Below are 21,504 nucleotides of genomic sequence, written 5' to 3'. Positions count from 1 at the left end.
GGATGTAAAGTAACCTAGATCCAATACTAAGGTAGGAAATCATGAATTTCAACCTCATTTGTATGATTCCATAATGGATGTATTTTACACCATTCTAGGATGGCAAATCGAGTTTTTCATCAAATGACAACTCAAGTAGCTGGCATTGCTGGCCAGGAGAATTGTGTTGACAGTTCTGAGGGTGTGTCTGAAATCATCAGGATTTTGTGCCATGACTGGTTATCAGTATGTTCCGTGGACACAGGGTGGAAGAGTGTTGAGGCTAGGAAATCTCTGTCTATATCATTTACCTCCTAGTATCTGCTATGAGAGTACATATGGTAAAGTGTTTTGTAAACTTAATAGCGCTCTATAGTTATATTAATCTTTTAAAAAGTATTTTATTTATTTAATAATCCTTAATCTCAAGCCGACGCCATGCCCAGCAAAGAGCCCGAGGCAGGGGTTCCATCTCACGACCCTGAGATCATGACCTGAACCCAGGATAAGAGTCGGACTCTTAGGGTGCCTGGGTGGCTCAGTGGGTTAAAGCCTCTGCCTTCGGCTCAGGTCATGATCTCAGGGTCCTGGGATCGAGCCCCGCATCGGGCTCTCTGCTCCGCGGGGAGCCTGCTTCCTCCTCTCTCTCTGCCTGCCTCTCTGCCTAGTTGTGATTTCTCTCTGTCAAATAAATAAAATATTTAAAAAAAAAGAGTCGGACTCTTAACTGACTGAGCCACCTGGACGCCCCTAGTTGCATTACTAACCTTACCATTGCTCAAATATCTGTCCAATGATCTTAACAACAAACAACAGAAATGGGTAAGAAGCGTGTGTGTGTGTGACTAGAAAGTAAGCAAAATAATAGAAACTAGTCTATAATGAATTTATGCAAAGAAAATCTTTCTAAAATGCAAATCTTATGGTGCCAGACTCGGCCCTCAAGCCCTATCCCAAAAAACCTTCCATGACTCCTTGCGTCTCTATGACTTTAGAATAACCTGGGGTCTGCTGTTTACAAAACTCTGTGTGAGCTGACTCCTGCTTAATTTTCCTGTCTTACGTCTAACCCCTCTCCTGTCCCCACTTCTTTTAGTCTGTTGGGGTGGTGCACGGTCCCTGGCAGGAGGGTGAGGGGTGGTGGTGTCCCAAACAGACCAGGTTCGTCCACTCACCGCTGATGGAATTGAAAGGCATGAGATGGGGGGCTGGGTAACGAGAAAGGAATTTACTTTGGTGAGGCCAATCCCAGGGAAGACAGCGGTCTAGGGTCTCAAAGATTATCTCCAAAGTGCAGAAGATACTTGCAGTGTGTAAGTAAAATGTGGGACAAAGGTGGGTGGGTGTGAGCAGGTAGACAGAGAAGGTCTGATGGGTCACTATCTTAAAGACAGTTACAGGCAGGGCAGTCCTTACTGCTTGAGGAGGTAGCTTTGGTTCCCAGCACTGGATGCTTTACCCACAGGGTCTCCCACCTGAGCTAAGAGACAGGCTGGAAAGAAGAACCCAACTCGAAAGTTTAAGGTCACAATTGGAGGCAATTAAAGTCCTTTTTCATTGTCTCTACTCTCCAGCCTTCGTCCTCTGTTCTGGAAGCCACGTTAGATTTCTCTGGGATTCTTCTCCCTCTGGAGCCTTCTCACTGCAGCTCCTAGCCTAGCTATCCAGTCCCAGGGCCTTCTCACTGCTGTCCCGAGAGCGGCTATCTGAGATAGCTCTCCGTCCTTGTCCTCACAAGCCCATCCAGCCTTCCTATCCAACCTTTGCTAACTTATGCCGTTGAGCTAATCACGTTGCGGTGAATTGCCTAGTTCTGTATCCATTTTCTACCCGAGTTGTTATATTGTCCGAGAGCAGACACGGTAGGTGCCTTGTCACCTCTGTATTCTTGGTACCAACTCAGGACCCTGAGCAGACAGGCTAAACATCTCGTTGGGTGAATTAAGAGACTCTTCCAGTGTTTTGCGAAATCGAGCATCGAGAAAGATGCTCACAGTAGAAGTGACTTTTTTTTTTTTTTTTTTAAATAGGAGATATGGAGGGAACCACTTCTGGCTTTACAGGATTCTATTTTCATACATGAGGGCTTAAAATGGGTTGTGTGCGAGCTTCATTATCGCACCTATGTTCTATGTTTGGATTTTAAAGTGAAATGTTTTGCCTCCAATCCAGGCATTTTTATTCATTTCTTGTTGTGTACTAAGTTAACATGCAAATTTCAATTGCCAGTTGAGTAGTTCTGGGTGATGTTTTCTTGTTACTATATGGCAGACACCCATGGCTTTCTCATTCACCCCATCTGGGCCTCCAGTGTGGTCTAATTATCCTGAAAAGCCAAGATGTGTTAGAGCTGAGCTTGATTACTCTAATGGCACACAATGTTTTTACAAACCTCCCGATTCCTGAATAATTATCATTATCATATGTATGTGTTTAGCCAAAAGCTTAATTGGAAAATTCCAGAATGAAACAATGCTACATGAGGAAAAAAACAACACAACATTCCAGTCGTTTTCTTTAAAAAAAAAAAAATCAAAGTGCTGCTAATACATGCATAAGGTTAAACCATCAAATCATGTGGTATAACTTCTATTGCACAGCGATTATTCCCAGACTACCTCTCCCCCATCGTGGTCCTATGGAGACAACCACTTTTAACTCCTTCGGCTGTTTCTCTTGGTGGTTTCCCTAAATCATATGCTTACATCACCAGGTCTTAATTCACCCGTTTTAGACATTATCTTAATTTCTAGCTATGTTAAATGAAGGTTTCTCTCATGGGGGTAGTACTTAGAGATATTTTAAACTTCTCTTCCATTCCCAAGTTGCCTTTATTTCCCTCATGCGGGACTGAGGTCCAGGCTGCATGGGTTGTTAGGTGGGTCCCTTCTGTCCATGTGATGCCTTGTTCTATGTACAGCCTTTGCTTTCCTGACAGTTCTATTGTATGAGGATGTTGCCTCTTGGTTCTATGTTTTGTTTGCTTGTCTTAGAGCAAGTCTTCATTTTGGAGGCTTTTGTCGAGCTCTGGTGTCCACCGGAGCACATAGGAGAAACAGACCATAGATCCTCTCTGTGATGGGGCCTCTGTGTTTGAAGTGGACTCAGACTGGGTGATCAGGTGGGAGGCCACTCTCTTAGACTTTTAACTGGCAGACCTCTAAAAGCAGGACTGTAGGAGTTTGGGGATGTTCTTTTCTAGACAAGTTCTTTTCTAGAGAAGGATGTCTGCCATTTTTGTGGATGTGGGGCGCCATGTCAAACCATCACATGGCTGTTTGTTCAGAGTGGTGGCGAGGGGTTCAAGTTCAGCCCTTGTCTTACTCCTACCCTTGGTTGTACTGGGAATTCATATGACACAAGCCACTCGGGGGTCCCAGGATGATTTGCTCCCCCTCTTGGCTGCTGTTTCTCTCCCCCGCCATGTGCATTCTGGTCTTTGGCCTCCTGTACTTGGCTTTACCAGTAACCTCCATTCTCTATTTTTGTGTGTACATAGGGTAAAATAAACATAAATAAAATTCACTGTTTTCGCCATTTTTAAGTAGAAGATTCAGTGACATTAACTGCACTCAGTGTGGTGCAAGCCTCACCACCATCTGCCTCCAGAACTTTTCCATCCACTCAAACTGAAACTCTGTACCTATTAAACAATGCCTCCCTGTTCGCCCCTCCCCACAGCCCCTGGCAACCACCATTCTGTCTTCTGTGTCTATGACTTGACCACTGCAGGTACCTCAGTATAAGGGAAAGCATACAATTTTTGTTCTTCATGTCCACCCTCTATTTTACATTTTCAATAAGTCTGCTGAGGGACGCCTGGGTGGCTCAGTCGGTTAAGCGTCTGCCTTCGGCTCAGGGTGTGATCCCAGGGTCCTGGGATCCAGCCCCACGTCGGGGTCCCTGCTCATTGGAGAGCCTGCTTCTCCCTCTGCCTGCTGCTCCCCCTGCTTGAGCATTCTCTTTCTCTCTCTCTGACAAATAAATAAATTATTTTTTAAAAAGTCTGCTGAAATGTCTTATTTCTTGATTTCTATTGAAATTCCCATCTCTTGTGGATTTGTACCTTTTACCTCCTTCACTATTATTTTAGTAGCATATTGGGAGGGCAGGGAGATAAAAATGTGGGATTAAACAGCCATCTTTTTTTTTTTTTTTAACACAACCTAAAGTGGGCAGGAATTGAAGGGAACATGAGTCTTGCAAGAAGGGAATTCATTAGGCTTTTCCTTGGAGGGCTCTTCCATTTCTCAGGAAACCATGACGCATGGTCCAGTAGACTTAAAATATCGAGGGGTGGTCTTATTAGCTGAAGAGACAGAATTTAGATTTTGGGGCTGCCAAAACAGCTGGGAGTTGAGGGGGGACTTCCCAGAAAGAGAGAGTCATGGGGAGAAACTACAAAATGTGCATATAAATTCCCTCTCATCTCTGGCTGACCCCTAAAGTGAACACGCACATGGGAAGACCTCGGGGGATCCAGCTGAAAGGTTTAGCTAGAATTTTAGGGAGAAATGTCTGTACTAGTTTGAAGTTCAAGTCCTGATAGATAGGAGGGGCTCAGTGAAGTCCTACCATCTTTCTATTGAAAACCACAAGGATCATGACCTACGAGTAAGCCCAGGGTTGAGAGTTATCAGAAATCAAAAATGTCCCTAGGAAGGCTTAACAGCAGATGGGAACTCCTGAACACCAAAAAGTCAACTTGAAGACATGTCAGTAGAAATTATTCAAATGAAATATAGCAAGAAAATGATTGAAGAAAATGAATAGAGTCTCAATGACCTTTGAGACAATATCAAATGGTCTATTATATGTGCCTTTGGAGTCCCGAAAGGAGACAAATAAAAGAATGGAGGTAGATAATATATTCCAAATACCAGCATTCAAAATTCCCCCAAATTGGTGAGATACATCAACCCCAGGGCCAAGATTTAAGAGAATCTATGGAGGCTCCTAAGTGGCTCAGTCAGTTAGGGCTCTGACTCTGGATTTTGGCTCAGGCCATGATCTCAGGGGTGTGAGATTGAGCCCCTGATGGGTTTCACTCTGGGCAAAGAAGAGTTCCTTCTCCTCTGCCCCTTCTTCCCACCCCTGCTTGTTTGCACGTGCTCTCCCTCTCTCAAAAAACAAATAACAGAAAGCCAACCCCAAAAAACCCAAACAAACCCAAAAAACAAAAAAGCAGCCACCAACAAAAGAGAATCTACAATACAGCTTCATAGCTGTACTTGTGTTTTTTTCCTGAAGTGTATGTATTGATGTAAAGTTTGCAGAGAAGGGAGATTTAGTCGGTGGACAGCCACAGGTTAAAATCTAATGACTTCTAGGCCCATGGTTAGCTCAATACAGAGGAATGCAGAAGGAGAAATGCAGAAGACCAACCCCTCTGTGATAGAGGGTCAGTAACCGGAGTATAATAGACCAGGAAACAATTCCAAGGGCTTATTCTGTATCTGGAAGCTTTGCAAACATCTCTCCCAGGGGACCAGGGCCACAGCTGGGGTGAAGCAAGGCAGGCACCTAACACACAAAATTTAAGAAGGCGCTCATTCCCAAGGTAGGATTCCAGTAAAGAGAGAGAGAATGGCTCCAGCGCCCTGCTGTCATTTCCAAGAACATCTGTCAAAGAAAAGCAATACCACTACAACACGAAGGACCACAGTCCCATGAACAGCCTTTTGCCTGCCATGAAATGGTAACAACTAGCCCATGAATGTACTGGTAATAAAGCATTTAATCATTTGATCTTCTATGACTTGCATCGCAGAGCAGGGAAACGGTGTGATGATGCTACTGTGGGAAGAAAACCGAGGGCCAGGAAAGGTGGTGGCTTTGACCTCCAGGGGTGAATGGCTGAGCCAAGACAGCTTTTCAGTCCAAACCTCAGTTCTGTCCACGGCAGCTAGAAGAGAAAGTCATCCGCTTGGTAACTGATTCAGTTCTGTATCATTATGTGCAAAATCTGTTTTTGCTCTTCCTCCTATCTTGACTAATTATGTGTTCTGACAGTGACCTGAGTTATTGAAGATATAAACAAGTAAATTATGAAAAGTATAGGTGTACCTATTGGCAAGTAAAAATGATAGAGTAACTCATCAATACAGTATTGCAAAACACTTTCATAGAAATGGCCTTCTCCTAGAGACTCAAAGCATCATAAAAAGAAACAAATTACAATAGAACAACTTTCAGAGTTTATAAAACAATTTTAGAACAAGAGTAAAAAAATTAACAAAATAACGAAAAGAACAGTAAATTATATAACACGGATTATATGTTACTATATTCCAGTCATTATCTAAATTACATCGCAGTAATTCTTAAATTCAGATGTTATTGAATACCTTGCTGAAAATATTACTTTGTTGAAAATGATGATATTTAGACCAACGCTCCTCAATTACCTCTAAAAAATATTAAAAGTTAGAGGTATTTCATGGGGTAATGTTTTAAAGAATTGGTCATCTTTCCAGATACACTTCACCACTTACAAGATCTGGGCACCATATTATTGTTTATTTACGTAGTTAGTGGGAATCCCAAAGTATCTTGGACATGAGTATGCACTAGTGTCAGTAAGACAGCAAGCCCCTACAGTATCTCCTGGCTTTGGAGTGTACTGGGTGAGGGAAATGAGCTTTAAAGGCTCTGTGTTGAGCAGAGGCAGTGCTGGTAGTGTGGTGATGGCAGAGGTGGTGGTAGTCAAGGCGGTGGTGGTGGTCATGGTCGTCATGGTGGTGGCAGTGGTGGTTCTGGTGGTGGTGGTCATGGTCGTCATGGTGGTGGCAGTGGCGGTTCTGGTGGTGGTGGTGGTCATGGTCGTCATGGTGGTGGCAGTGGCAGTTCTGGTGGTGGTGGTGGTCATGGTCGTCATGGTGGTGGTGGCAGTGGTGGTTCTGGTGGTGGTGGTGGTCATGGTCATCATGGTGGTGGCAGTGGTGGTTCTGGTGGTGGTGGTCATGGTCGTCATGGTGGTGGCAGGAGTGGTTATGGTGGTGGTGGTCATGGTCATCATGGTGGTGGCAGTGGTGGTTCTGGTGGTGGTGGTGGTCATGGTCATCATGGTGGTGGCAGTGGTGGTTCTGGTGGTGGTGGTGGTCATGGTCGTCATGGTGGTGGCAGGAGTGGCTATGGTGGTGGTGGTCATGGTCGTCATGGAGGCAGTGGTGGTTCTGGTGGTGGTGGTGGTCATGGTCATCATGGTGGTGGCAGTGGTGGTTCTGGTGGTGGTGGTCATGGTCGTCATTGTGGTGGCAGGAGTGGTTATGGTGGTGGTGGTCATGGTCGTCATGGTGGTGGCAGTGGTGGTTCTGGTGGTGGTGGTCATGGTCGTCATGGTGGTGGCAGGAGTGGTTATGATGGTGGTGGTCATGGTCGTCATGGTGGTGGCAGTGGTGGTTCTGGTGGTGGTGGTGGTCATGGTCGTCATGGTGGTGGCAGGAGTGGCTATGGTGGTGGTGGTCATGGTCGTCATGGAGGCAGTGGTGGTTCTGGTGGTGGTGGTGGTCATGGTCATCATGGTGGTGGCAGTGGTGGTTCTGGTGGTGGTGGTCATGGTCGTCATGGTGGTGGCAGGAGTGGTTATGGTGGTGGTGGTCATGGTCATCATGGTGGTGGCAGTGGTGGTTCTGGTGGTGGTGGTGGTCATGGTCATCATAGTGGTGGCAGTGGCGGTTCTGGTGGTGGTGGTGGTCATGGTCGTCATGGTGGTGGCAGGAGTGGCTATGGTGGTGGTGGTCATGGTCGTCATGGAGGCAGTGGTGGTTCTGGTGGTGGTGGTGGTCATGGTCATCATGGTGGTGGTGGCAGTGGTGGTTCTGCTGGTGGTGGTGTCATGATGGTGGTCATGGTGGTGGCAGTGGTGGTTATGTACCATGGGCATGGAGCCCCGTGTGAGACTTGAACTCACAACCCTGAACTCAAGACCTGAGCTGAGATAAACAGTTGGTTGTTTAACCACCTGAGCCATCCAAGCACCCCCTCTGCCTGTTTTTTTTTTTTTCTTAAGATTCATTTATTTATTTTAGAGAGAGAGGAGAGGGAGAGAGAGAGAGAGAGCAAGGGAGCACATGAAAGCAGGGGGTGGGACACAGGGAGAGGGAAAGAATCTCAACCAGACTCGACTAAGCACATAGCCCTTGGTGGGGCGCAGTCTCATGACCCTGAGATCACGACCTGAACCAAAACCACGAGTTGGACACTTAAACAACTGAGCTTGTTTTTGTAAATGAAATGTTACTTGAGTCCCATTCATTTGCATATTATCCATGGCTGCTTTTTTGCTACAATGGCACGATTGAGTAGTTATAGTAGAGATCTTAGGGCCTGCAAAGCTTAAAGTATTTATTGCTGACATTTGATCTAGAAGGGGGAGTGGGCAGGCTCTCATGCACTTGGCTCCTTGGCTCTAGACTTGGGAGATACGGCTCAGGGAGGGCCAGAGTGGAGTTCCCCAAAGTGTGGGGCCCCAAACCTGAATCTGACCATAAGGGAACATCAGACAAACCCAAATGGACATTCTGTCAAAGGAAACCCTGTACTCTTCAAACTTCCCATGCCACGGTACACAAAAAAGGGCTAAGGAGCTATTCCCAATTAAAGAGGAATAGAGAGACAAGACAACCAAAATCAATGTGACTACTAAAAGATTGGATTTGGGACCAGAAAAGAAATCTGCTATAAAGCACAATATTGGGATAATTGGTGAAATTTTCGTAGGTCTGTCAATTAGGTAATAGTTTTTTTTTTTAAAGATTTTATTTATTTATTCGACAGAGAGAGATCACAAGTAGGCAGAGAGGCAGGCAGAGAGAGTGAGAGGGAAGCAAGTTCCCTGCTGAGCAGAGAGCCTGATGCGGGACTCGATCCCAGGACCCTGAGATCATGACCTGAGCCGAAGGCAGAGGCTTAAACCACTGAGCCACCCGGGCGCCCCAATTAGGTAATAGTTTTATATTGATATTAGTTCCCACTTTGAGAACTATACTGGAATTATGCAAGTGTAATGCATAAAAAGAAGTGTCTTATTTTTAGTAAATTCACAATAAAATATTTAAGAGTGAAGGGATAGGATGGCTCTATGTTAATCTTTTGTTTTTAAAAGCATGTACTTTAAAAAAAAAGATTTGATTTATTTATTTGTCAGAGAGAGGGCAGAAGCAGGGAAAGCAGCAGGCAGAAGGAGAAGCAGGCTCCCTGACGTGGGACTTCCAACCCAGGACCCTGGGATCACAACTGGACCTGAAGAACAGATGTTTGACTTTCTGAGACACGTAGGCGCCCTCATTAAAGTCTTATTTATTTAAGTAATCTCTATGCCCAATGTGGGGCTCAAACTCATGGCCTAGAGATTAAAAGTTGCATGCTTTTCTGCCTGAGATGGTCAGGCACCCCTCTAGGGGTTCTTTATATTCTTTTTGAAGCTTTCCTCTAAGTTCAAAATTATTTCATAATAAAAAGTAAAAAAACAAAATGAGGAGAAAAGCGATCCATCTGTCATCCTCACTCACAGAACCCCTTCCCCCCACCATTATATTCATTATAATTCAGTATATCAAATTACAAACGAAAAGGAAATGAGTACAGTTATGGAAAGGAAAAGAAAAAAGTCATTGTGGCGGCTGATGTGATTACCCATGGAAGGCTCATCAGGGGTGTTCTTAGGCTTGTTCGGGCTCACAGGGTGACAGAGGGCGAGAACCATAGCAGTCAGCAGGACGGCTCTGGGGGCTCTCTGCAGCAAGTGTGCTTGCCACAGTAGGTCAGTGCGTGCAAGGAGGCCAGATCCACATCTGGCCTCTGTGAGAGCTGCTCTGATTTAAATGCCCATGCCTCATGGGAGGCAATCTCACAATTCTAGAGGCATAGCTTCTAGGGTCTCTGCAAGAGACGTACCCCGTTACAAGAGTTCCACACTCAGAAAACCCAAAACAGTGGTTTTCCCATCAGGTCATTATCTTTCAGTCCAGATCATTTACCAGTGATCTTTTCACTGTAAGCAATGTTGCCTAGCAACGTAGTTGACATACACGGCAGGGAAATAAACCTAGGATTAAATTCTCATGCAGAAGCGTTCTGTTAAACCTTTGCCAGTGTCTGCCCCCATGACTTGTTGAACACTTTTAATTTTTATTTATTTATTTAAAAGCTTTTAATAGAGAGAGAGAGCATGAAAGAGAGAGTGAGAGAGAGAGAGCATGAGAAGGGGGAGAAGTAGACTTCCTGCCGAGCAGGGAGCCTAATGCGGGACTCGATCCTGGGACTTGATCCCAGGATTCCAGGATCATGACCGGAGCTGAAGACAGTCGCTTAACCAACTGAGCCACACAGGCACCCCACTTTTTTTTTTTTTTAAGTGGCTTCACGCCCAACATGGGGTTTGAAACTCACAACCCTGAGAGCAAGACCTGAGCTGAGAACAAGTCAGAGACTCAATCCACTGAGCCATTCAGGTGCGCCTGTTGAAAACTTTTAATAAAAAAAAGGACAGGGGCGCCGGTTTGGCTCAGTGGGTTAAAGCCTCTGCCTTTGGCTCAGGTCATGATCCCAGGGTCCTGGGAGATCAAGCCCCGCATCAGGCTCTCTGCTCTGCCTTTGGCTCAGGTCATGATCCCAGAGTCCTGGGAGATCAAGCCCCGCATCAGGCTCTCTGCTCAGCAGGGAGCCTGCTTCCCTTCCTCTCTCTCTGCCTGCCTCTCTACTTGTGATCTCTCTCTGTCAAGTAAATAAATAAAATCTTAAAAAAAAAAAGGACAAGTTAGCACGTCTTTCGAACACCAGAATTTATTTTATCCCGTGGGGTAAGGATGTCCACTTCATACCCTATGCAACTGGAACGGTCTTTATAGTGCCTACAATACCCGTTTTGCTCAGGGAATTCTAGGTATTTTACATCAAGTAATATTGCATGACCATTTTTAACAAAAATAACATAGTACACTGAAATTTAAACTTTTTAGAAAAGAAATCTTGCCCTCCTCCCCCGACCCCCACATGCTGTGTAAATTAAAGGGTTTTAACCATGCTGAAAGTACACCTTTGGCCTTTAAATTACTGCTTTAAAAATCTCGCGTGTGGGACTTAGAAATTGTTTGCATTCCCATTAACTTTCACTAGATGGCAGCAGAGGACACATGTCAGGCTAAGGTGTTGGACTAAATCCACTGAGGCACGTAGCTTTTGTCAGACTCTGGGGTTGGCCTGGAATTTCCCGTTTCCACACATAGAAAGCTTTTCTTAACTCTTTCCTGGTGGCTCCAAGCCCTGCTGTCATCGTAGCCCTGCTTGCACCTGCTGGCCACCACATGGCCATGTGTCTGTCTTTGCCCTTGGCTCGCTTGGGTGCTCTCAAACATTGTTTCACGTAGATTAAAGTTTGAATGGAGATGGCTGTTCCAACTCATTTATCAGAGGGCAGTCCCACCACAAGTATGGCGTCTTCGAGTTCATTCTCTTGTCTGCGCACCCCCCCTCCAATACCCACCCAGTTAGACATCCATGCCACCCAGCTGGAATTCAGGCCACGTCTCTTTCATGGATGTGAGCAGTTTTCAGGATGAATTTGGTTTTACTCCTACCTGCATCTGCCCCGTGCCTCCAAATTTTCTACATCATAGAATGAGTAAAAGAACTCTTCCATCCAGACATATAGAACCTTGTTAGCATTTCCTTTGCCCATGTATTCCATTGGCTGGACTAAATGGAGGGTTTGAAGGTCTACCCTACTAACCTCACTCTTTGATGCCACAGGAAGGTCTTCTTAGATTCAGACTAATATGCAGACTCATAAGGCTACTGGAGGCCACACACGACACCAGCCTATTCAGAAGACATAGGACAGGAGCCACACATGCAGCAAGGCAGTGTCAGCTGATTCCAGCAGTGGGAACCTTTGGAGCAGTTTACGCAGCACATAGCCCAGGCGCAAGAAGATGAGATCTACTCAGGGCAGGTGCACAAGTTGCCCGGATTTCATGCCCCCTGGCAAACAAGATCTCTGGAAACAACTGCAAAGGCATGGCTTCCGGGGTCCTCGCAAGGAACTTGCAGGTTAGAGAAGGAACCCAAGGCATTGGTGACTCCCAATCCAGATAAAAGTTACAAACCAAGGGTCATTTTTATCATAAGCAATGTTGCCTAGTAGCATAGTTGACACATACCATCTTTATCTCTTTCCAGGAAAACATAGAAAATTAACCAAAAGTCAGCCTCTCATACGATACAGAAAAGGTTTACTACTTTACCTACACCTAGAAGTTAAAAGAGTCAAATGAAAAACTATAGCCCTTTGTTCAATGAAAATGGATGTAGTTCAGCAAAGCAGCCAGATAATCTTTTAAAAAGTCTTTTAACATACCAGCAATGATTACATAATGTATAGGGTAAATATTTCTTTCATAATAGGAACAGAAGCCATAATTACTTAATAGACATAATATACATAATAATATATCAAAAATTGTCAGGTCCTATATGAAGAATACCTTAAAAATTGATGGAAATTCCTGAATAAAGGAACCATGTTAATTGGATGAAAAGACTCAATATTGTAGAGATATAAATGCTCTCCAAAAAACCATACAAATGTGACATAATTCCAATAAAAATCCCAATAGAATTTTTCTAAGGAATTTGAAAAATTGATCCAAAATTCACCTGGAAGAATTTTTTTTTAAAAGAAAAAGAGTTGGACTTATTTTATAGACATCAAACCTACTAGAAAGTTGACAGTGATCAAGATTACAACTTTGGCCCAGAAATAGGCATCCATATCAGAATTGAGTAATTGCGTTCAGAAACATATACTTTAGTTTTCTTGTATGTTGATAGAACTTATGTAAAACACATAATTCTTATGTGTAGAGCACAGTATAGTTTTACACGTGTATACTTCTGCTTTGCCACCATACAGATAAAGATATGAGGGCGCCTGGGTGGCTCAGTGGGTTAAGCCTCTGCCTTCAGCTCAGGTCGTGATCTCAGGGTCCTGGGATCTAGCTCCACATCAGGCTCTCTGCTCAGCAGGGAGCCTGCTTCCCTCTCTCTCTCTGCCTGCCTCTCTGCCTACTTGTGATTTCTCTCTCTCTCTGTCAAATAAATAAATAAAATCTTAAATAAAAAGATATAGATGATTTCTGGTACCACAAGAGGTTTGCTTGTCCTCTGTCCCAGTTGTTATCAATCCCCCCATCAAAAATAGCCATGGGTTAGTTTTGCCTTTTTATGAACTTTATGTGACTAGAATCATACAGATGTAACCTTTTGTGGCCGGCTAGTTTTGGTCAGCATTACATTTGTGATATTCATTCATGTAAGCACATGGGTGCAGATATGTTTTTTTCTTTTTCATTATTGTAGTATCCCATTCCATACATGTGATATATTCATATAACAAAATATGCTCACCCAATCTAAGGTTGATGGAATTGGGTTTGCTTCTAGTTTTTGGTCATTACAAATAAAGCTTCTATGAACATGCATCTACATGTCTTTCACTGGACATAAGCACTCATTTATACCAGACATATCCCCAGAAATGGAATTGCTAAGTTATAGGATAAATATGTATGTTTACTTTTTTTTTTTTTTAAGTAGGCTCCATGACCAGTAGGGAGGCCGATGCAGAGCTTGAATTCATGACCCTGAGATCTGAGCTGAGATCAAGAGTCAGACACTTAACCCACTGAGCTGCCCGGGGCACCCCATATATATTTAGCTTTAGTAAATGCTGCCAGTTTTTCAAACTGGTTGCACCATGGTAGGGGTTGAGAGTGTTGGTTTATAGCAGTAAATCAATTGTGGTTTTAATTTGCATTTCCTTGATGACTAAAAGTGTTGAATGCCTTTTCATCTGCTTATTGGCCATCAGGACATTCTCTTTTGTAAAGGTTAGTGCAAGTCTTCTGTCCCTACCCTTTCCTAAAATTGATCCAGATATTTTCTTATTAATTTATAGGAGTCCTTGTCAGATATATGTTTTGTCAACATCTCCTGCTGGTCTGTCACTTACTTTTTTACTTTCTTTTTCTTTTTTTAAAGAATATATTTACTAATTTATTTATTAGAGAGAGAGGGAGAGAGAATTTTGAAGCAGACTCCATGCTGAGCTCAGAGCTTGATGCTGGGCTTGATCCCATGACTATGAGATCATGACCTGAGCTGAAACCAAGAGTTGGATGTTTAACACAGGCACTCCCCTTTCACTTTCTTTTTTTCTTTTTTTTAAAGATTTTTATTTATTTATTTGACAGACAGAGATCACAAGCAGGCAGAGAGGCAGGCAGAGAGAGAGAGGAGGAAGCAGGCTCACCGCTTGAGCAGAAAGCCTGATGTGGGACTCGATCCCAGGACCCTGAGATCATGACCTGAGCCGAAGGCAGAGGCTTTAACCCACTGAGCCACCCAGGCGCCCCCCCTTTCACTTTCTTAATGGTGTTTCTTGATGAGTAGAAGTCTCATTAACTTAATTAATGTATAAGTTAAGCTTATTTAATTTATACATTAAGTTGAATTAATGTATTAATCTTTTATAGTTACTGCTATTTGTGTCCCATTAAGGAAATCTTTGCTTGCCCTTACCCATTAGCATGGTCTCTTATGTTTTCTTTAATACTATTATTGTCTTACCTTTCACATGCTTCTCAAATTAAATTTTGTGTATGGTGTGAGGTAGGGGTCAAGGTTCATGCTTTCTTTTCTTTTTTTTTTCTTTTTAAAAAGATTTTATTTATTTATTTGACAGACAGAGATATCAGATCAGAGAGAAAGAGGGGCAAGCACGCTCTTTGCTAAGCAGAGAGCCCGGTATGGGGCTTGATCCCAGAACCCTGGGATCATGACCTGAGCCGAAGGCAGAGGCTTTAACTCACTGAGCCACCCAGGCACCCCAAGGTTCATGCTTTCTTATATAAATATTCAACCGACCCAGCCATATTTATTGAAAAGACAATGGTATTGGAGGTTCTAGCTAGTGTAGTAAGGTAAGAAAAAGAAGTAAAAGTCATCTTGATTAGAAAGGAAGAAGAAAATGGTCTTTACACATTGATGGTATGATTGTATAGAAAATCTTTTGGCATTTATAAAAAGTTACTCAAACTAATAAGCAAGTGTGTTTTCATAAGTTTTCAGGATACAAGATTAGCATACAAAAATCATTTATATTTCTACATATTACCAGTAAATTAGTAAAATATAAAAATAATAACACTTATAATTCCTTTAGAAGTATGAAAACTTAGAGATAAATCTGACAAAAGATGTGCAAGACCTGTACACTGAAAACTACAAACATTTCTGAGAGAAGTTAAAGAATACCTATGCAAATGGGGATACCATATTCATAAATTGGAAGACTCACTATTTTTAAGGTCTTGTATAGATTGATCTATAGATCCTTTGCAATTCCGATCAAAATCCCAGCAGGCTTTTTGTTGTTGTTGCTGTTGAAATTTACAAACTTATTCTAAAATTCATTTAGAAATGCAAAGGATATAGCCAAGACCAATTTGAGAAAAAAAGAACAAAGTGGGAAGATTTAAATTATCTGATCTCAAGACTTATTATAAAGCTATGGTAATTAAGACCATGTGGTATCAATGTCATGATACATAAATCAATAAACAGAATAGATTCCATAAATAAAACCACGTTTATATGGCCAATTGATTTTTAACTAAGTAGCAAAGGCAATTCAGTGGAAAAAGGATAATTTGCAACAAGTGGTTGAAAAAATTGGATAATCTATATGCAAAAAATTAACTTCAACCCATCTCTTGCCCTATATGTAAAAACTAATGTAGCATAGATCATGATCATAAGTTTAAAATTTAGAACTATGAAACTTGTAGAGAAAAAATAGACAAAATCTTTGGGACCTTGGGTTGGCAAATATTTTTTAGATATGACAGCAAAACACGAGTAAAAATGTGTTAAACTGGGGTGTCTGGGCAGCTCAGTGGGTTAGGCCTCTGCCTTCCACTCAAGTCATGATCTCAGGGTCCTGGGATAGAGCCCCAGATCCTCTCTGCTAAGTGGGGAGCCTGCTTTCCCACCCCCCAACCCCCACCCCGCATCTGCTGCTCTGTCTACTTGTGATCTCTGTCTGTAATAAATAAATAAAATATTTTAAAAATGTGTTAAACTTTATCAAAATTAAGAATGTCTGCTTTGAAATATGTTTCCAGAAGAATGAAAATACCAGCCACTGACTGGAAGAAAATACTCAAAATCACATATCTGAAAAGACATACCCTAATGTAAAGAACTTGCAACCCTGATTGGTAAGAGAATGAAGAATCCAATTTTTAAAAATGGGCAAAAGATTTGAATTGCCACTTGGATGGAAAACAAGCTTATGAAAGAACATTCAATTTCATTACTCTCTTAGATAAATGTGAACTAAACCTACATACACATCTTTTAGAATGTCTAACAGTTTTGGTGAGAATATGGAGAATCTGGAACTCTCACTTACTGTTGGTGGGAATGTAAAATGGAACCACCACTTTGAAAAATAATTTGGCAGTTTCTTAAAAAGTTAAGCATATACCCATCATAATGACAGCAATTTCACTTGTAGGTATTAATCCAAATAAAAGCGTAGGATGTGCACGTCGATGTTGATAGTTTTGTTTGGGATAGCCAGAAACTGGAAACAACCCAAAAGTCCAACAACTTGTGACTAGATAAACAAATGGAGCTATCTCCCTATGAAGGAATGGACTATAGATAACACTCAACGACATGGATGAATCTCTATATAATGAAGCCTGACTTCTAACCCCCTCCAAAGCCCATAGTCTATTACTCTACGTATATACAATTCCATAAAATGCAAACTAATTTATGGTGACTGAAAGCAGATTTATGGTTATGTAAGGAGTGGTTATGGTAGACTGAGCGTGGGAGGAGGGATTAAAATGGGCAGAAGGAAACTTTTGGGGGTGATGGTTATGTTCACTCTCTTGATTGGGGGTTGGGCACCGGGAAGGCCGGGAGGCTCAGAACGCGGGCGCAAGAGCGGAGGCGGGGCTAACGCTGCAGCATTGCAACAGGTGGCTCGCCAGTACACCAACCCTCAGGCCACCACTACCTCCCAGGCTGCCCCGCGTTTTCGGGCGCAGGCGCAGTGAGGTGCGTGGGGGAGGGGCCCGGCCCCGAGGCTCGGTGGGTGTGACTCGGTCCACCCCCCCAGCCCCAGCCCCGCCCCGGCCGCGGCCACACCCCCTCGCCCCGCCTTCTGGCTCAAGACACCTTGGGGAGGTGCTGCTGCCCTTCTCCGAGCTGCTTCCCGCCGGCAGGTGAGTGAGGTGCCACCGTTGTGCGCCCGCTGGTCCGCCGGAAGGGAAGGCGGGAAGCTGCGGGTTCCCAGTGGGATGATCTACCCCCGTTTCTTCTGCTCACTTAGAACAGAGTCTCCGAGTCCTCTCGGGAGTGGGACAACTACCCAAGAGACGCTCCCTGCATCCTCGCGTGGGCTTCAGGGGGCACTGCTGCAAAACAGATGCTGCACCTGAGTGGTTTGCTTCTTCCTGGGTGGGGAGAGTTTTCGGTTTAAATACAGTTCTTCCTTACCGAGTGTATGAAAGATAACCTATTAAAAAAAATAAAAACAAAGCCCCCAGCCCCATCTAGAAATGAAAGGGTTCTTGGGGCAGCTCCACTAGAAGCCACCAGAAACGTATGTGTTCCTAGTTTTTTGTGATGCAAAACAAAATACAGTATATTCTTATCAAAATATTATTCTGCTACTCAGTTTCATTTGTGACGACCCGCTTAAAATGTACGATGTGCGTGACAATACAGTATGTGAGTGCTTGAAGAAAGTGAGGCACAGAGAAGCAAAGTTGCCTCCCAAAGATTTCACATCTATTACCTGGGAGAGTCAAGAATATGGGAATCTCACTGGGCTCTTCTTGACCGTTTGATATTGCCTCCCTGCCACTTTCTAGTCAAATGTGGGTAGATATTTATTTCAGTTGCTTTTTTTTTTCCCCTTTAAACAATAAAATGGTTGGATACTGGATACTAATCTACCTCACTAATAAATGAGGCAGAAGTTACCCAGGGTAATCTGATGTGCTCCATTCATACCTGACTTAAAAGACATCAGTTAGGAAATTGTTATTTTACTCACAATCAAGTTATGAAAAACTTATTTATGACTCATGAAAAACACACGTTTCATTTTTGTCTTAAAGTAGTCGAATCTATGAGAATACCTGCCGTTTTATGGTAATTTTGGTCCATTCTTGAGAGTTACAGGGGCTCCCCTTAGAGAAGAGAGCCATCCTCACTTGGGGCCGGCCCCACAGTCTTCTCCTGGGCTGCACAGCAGCTGCTAGTTAGCAGAATAGACTCATAAGCAGCCATGACTCATAAGAGCTTGGCAGGCTGCTAATTTTTGTTTTCCCACTATAGCAATTGTTAAACACTTTGGAACAATAATAAAAACTCTCAATAGATGACAAGCAAGAGCACAGATTTCTCTTACAAAATAGTAGTACAGCTTTCTTCCATGTAGACAAAACATGTTAAATAGACTTTAGAGGTTTTTAGTTATGTTTAATTTTAGTGTATCTGTTTCTCATAAATAGATATACAGTTTTGTGGATGAATTTACTCTTTCCTTCCTGTCTGGTCATTTTATGTTTTTTGTTTTTTTAAAGATTTTATTTATTTATTTGACAGACAGATCACAAGTAGGCAGAGAGGCAGGCAGAGAGAGGGGGGGAGGCAGGCTCCCTGCTGAGCAGAGAGCCTGATGTGGAGCTCCATCCCAGGACTTTGAGATCATGACCCGAGCCGAAGGCAGGGGCTTTAACCCACTGAGCCACCCAGGCGCCCCCATTTTATGGTTTTAATATTGCCATCACATGTTCTCCGTCTGCCCCCAGCTCAGAACCAGATCTTCTTGTGATACTTGGCTGCCCTTGTTCTGTGATCACCTTTGGGAGACTTGGATCCAACTTGGCTCACATCCTCTGTTCTTTACCTCTCCAGACCCATAGCCTTCTTTGAAGTCAGGGCACCTAGCCTCACTTGGCTGCTATCTTTTTCGGCTTCTTTTATTTTAATTAATTAATTAATTATATTTACATTCAAGTCAGTTAACATGCAGTGTATTATCTATCTATCTATCTATCTATCTAGTTTCAGGGGTTTTCCAGTTTCAAGGAAAGACTTGAGTTTGGCTTGAGACGATAGTCTTGCAGAAAGCAAGAGTCCTTTATCCCATAAGGAATTGAATTCCTGGTTGCCAGGTCTGGGGTCTGTCCCTAGGCCCCAGTAAGCCTGAGCCTGCCCTCTTGCCACTACTGTGTATATCTCTTACCTTGTTCAGAGATGATTTTCCTATTCTTGAGCCTAACTGTGGCTTACTGGTTTTCTCGTTTTATATTTTACCACTCGATGTTAGCTCTCAGAAGACAGAAGCTGTCAGTTTCGTGCATCACTATCTTTAGCATTCAGAGTGGAACCTGACACATGGTAAGTATCCAATAAATATTCATTGGATAAATAGATGAACAGAATGCTTTGTTTTGAAAAGAGTCTGTCCAAGTGTGAACTTCGGAATCATCCAGGAGTGGAATTTGACGTATTCTTCTGGATATGCATTCTGAAGAGCAAAATAAGTTAGTATTCCAGTATTCACCTCTAATTGTCTCTTTTTTTAAGACCACATACAAACTTTCCACTCTTATCTTTGTTTCATATCTAATAGATTTGCTTTATAATTTCATGAAGTTATCTGAAAAGAACAATCAGATCATTTTCGTTAGCAATATATTTCTGTAGAATGGAGAATTCTGTTTAAATTAGCTTCTCATTTTATCAGGTTTATATCACACTAGTTATCAATTTCTGGGTAACAATACCCCACAATGAAGTGAGTTAAAACAACAGTCCTTATGTTATTTCTTCATAGTTTTGTGGGATAGGAATTCCGACAGAACACAGTGAGTAGGAATCGCTTATGCTCCACGATGCCTGGGACCTCAGCTGGGGGCTGGCTGGGCATGTCTATTCATGCAGCCTCTGGATGTCCCTACATGTGTCTCTAGTATGGTGGCCTTAGGGTAGTTGGAATTCCCACATGGCGGCTGAGGGCTCCGAGACAGCCTCTTTCAAGGCACAAGAAGTGGAAGGCTCTTGTTTCTTAGGATCTGGGCCTGACCCTGGATGGCATCACTCTTGCGGTATTCTGCTGGTGAACACAGTTGTAGAACCTGTCCAATTTGAGAGGCAGTGAAACCTCTAAAGGGAGCAGTGTTAATTGATGGCCACCTTTAATCCAGCACATTGGCTATTAGAAAAATCTCTTTGTTATAAGGCATTTCTTATAACCTGCCCCACTCCAGACATTTCTTTTAAGATAGCATTCCCAACAAAAACAGTTCCATTTTTGCTCACTCAATGAGGTGAAAGAAAGCCTTTGTTTTGGTGTTAGGCTGGCCTCTAATCTTAACTTTGAGATCAAGTGAATCATAAAAATGGAAGGTTGATTGGATTAGTAAGAGTCCTCATTTTCTAGCTGATCTTTTTGAAGTTTATGATACAAAACTCCAGTTAGAGCCATAGTTACGGTAATTCCCCAGGGAAAGTGGAAATTTCTGGGATATTGAAAATCTGAGCCATGCGTGATGTCAATGCATTGGATATAAATCCTCCAAGTTGCATTTGAATTAGTAAACTGGTTAAGTAAGAGACAATAGCTGTAAAAAGAGAGAGAGAGAGGGAGAGAGAGAGAGAGAACAGCTGTGGTCTTAAATAGAGGAGATATGGCTCTGACATTAGAAAAAGCAGGTAGGGGGGCCTGGGTGGCTCAGTTGGTTAAGTGACTGCCTTCAGCTCAGGTCGTGATCCCAGGGTCCAGGGACTGAGCCCCATGTTGGGCTTCCTGCTTGGTGGGAAGCCTGCTTCTTCCTTTCCTTCTGCTGCTCCCACTGCTTATGCTCTTCTTTCTCTCTCTCTCTCTCTCTCTCTCTCTCTCTTTCTCTGTGTGTCAAATAGATAGATAGATAGGTAGATAGATAGATAAAAAGAAGATGACAGCTATAGGGTACCTGGATGGCTCAGTTGACTGAGCATCTGACTCTTGATTTGGTCTGTTCCCTCCTTTTTATGCTCTCATTTTCTCTCTCTCTCTTTCGGAAAAACAAAACAAAACAAAACAAAACAAAACACAAAACACAAAACCAACCAACCAACCAAACAAACAAAACCTGGCAGCTCATTAGCAGCAATGGGTGCTGTTGAGGCTGAGCCAGCAGGACCTTTGTACCTGATGTGGAAAAGCAGGGAAGGGACCAGCTGGTCCCTCCACACTTTGAGTCTTGGTGGTTGGAGATGGGAGACTCCTCTCCCTGAGGCATGGAACAGGGAGGATGAGCTTTTGTTATGGGTTGGAGATGATTATGAAATCCAAGATATCCCACCTGAATGCATAGTTCACCAGATAGAAACTGAGAATTGTCAGGCCTCTACTTGGGGGCGAGCTGACTCGGGACACTACATTCTTTGGGC

General features: G+C 43.1%; 1 pseudogene; it reads left to right on the top strand.

The window, feature by feature from the left end:
* The first annotated feature begins 16,925 nt into the window (after positions 1–16,925).
* LOC123930522 overlaps positions 16,926–21,504 on the top strand; it is a 30,381-nt pseudogene continuing 25,802 nt past the window's right edge.

This window comes from Meles meles, chromosome 19, assembly GCF_922984935.1.
Source record: "Meles meles chromosome 19, mMelMel3.1 paternal haplotype, whole genome shotgun sequence".
NCBI lineage: Eukaryota > Metazoa > Chordata > Mammalia > Carnivora > Mustelidae > Meles > Meles meles.
Note: the sequence above shows the minus strand (reverse complement) of the source record. Positions and strands in the feature narration are given on the sequence as shown.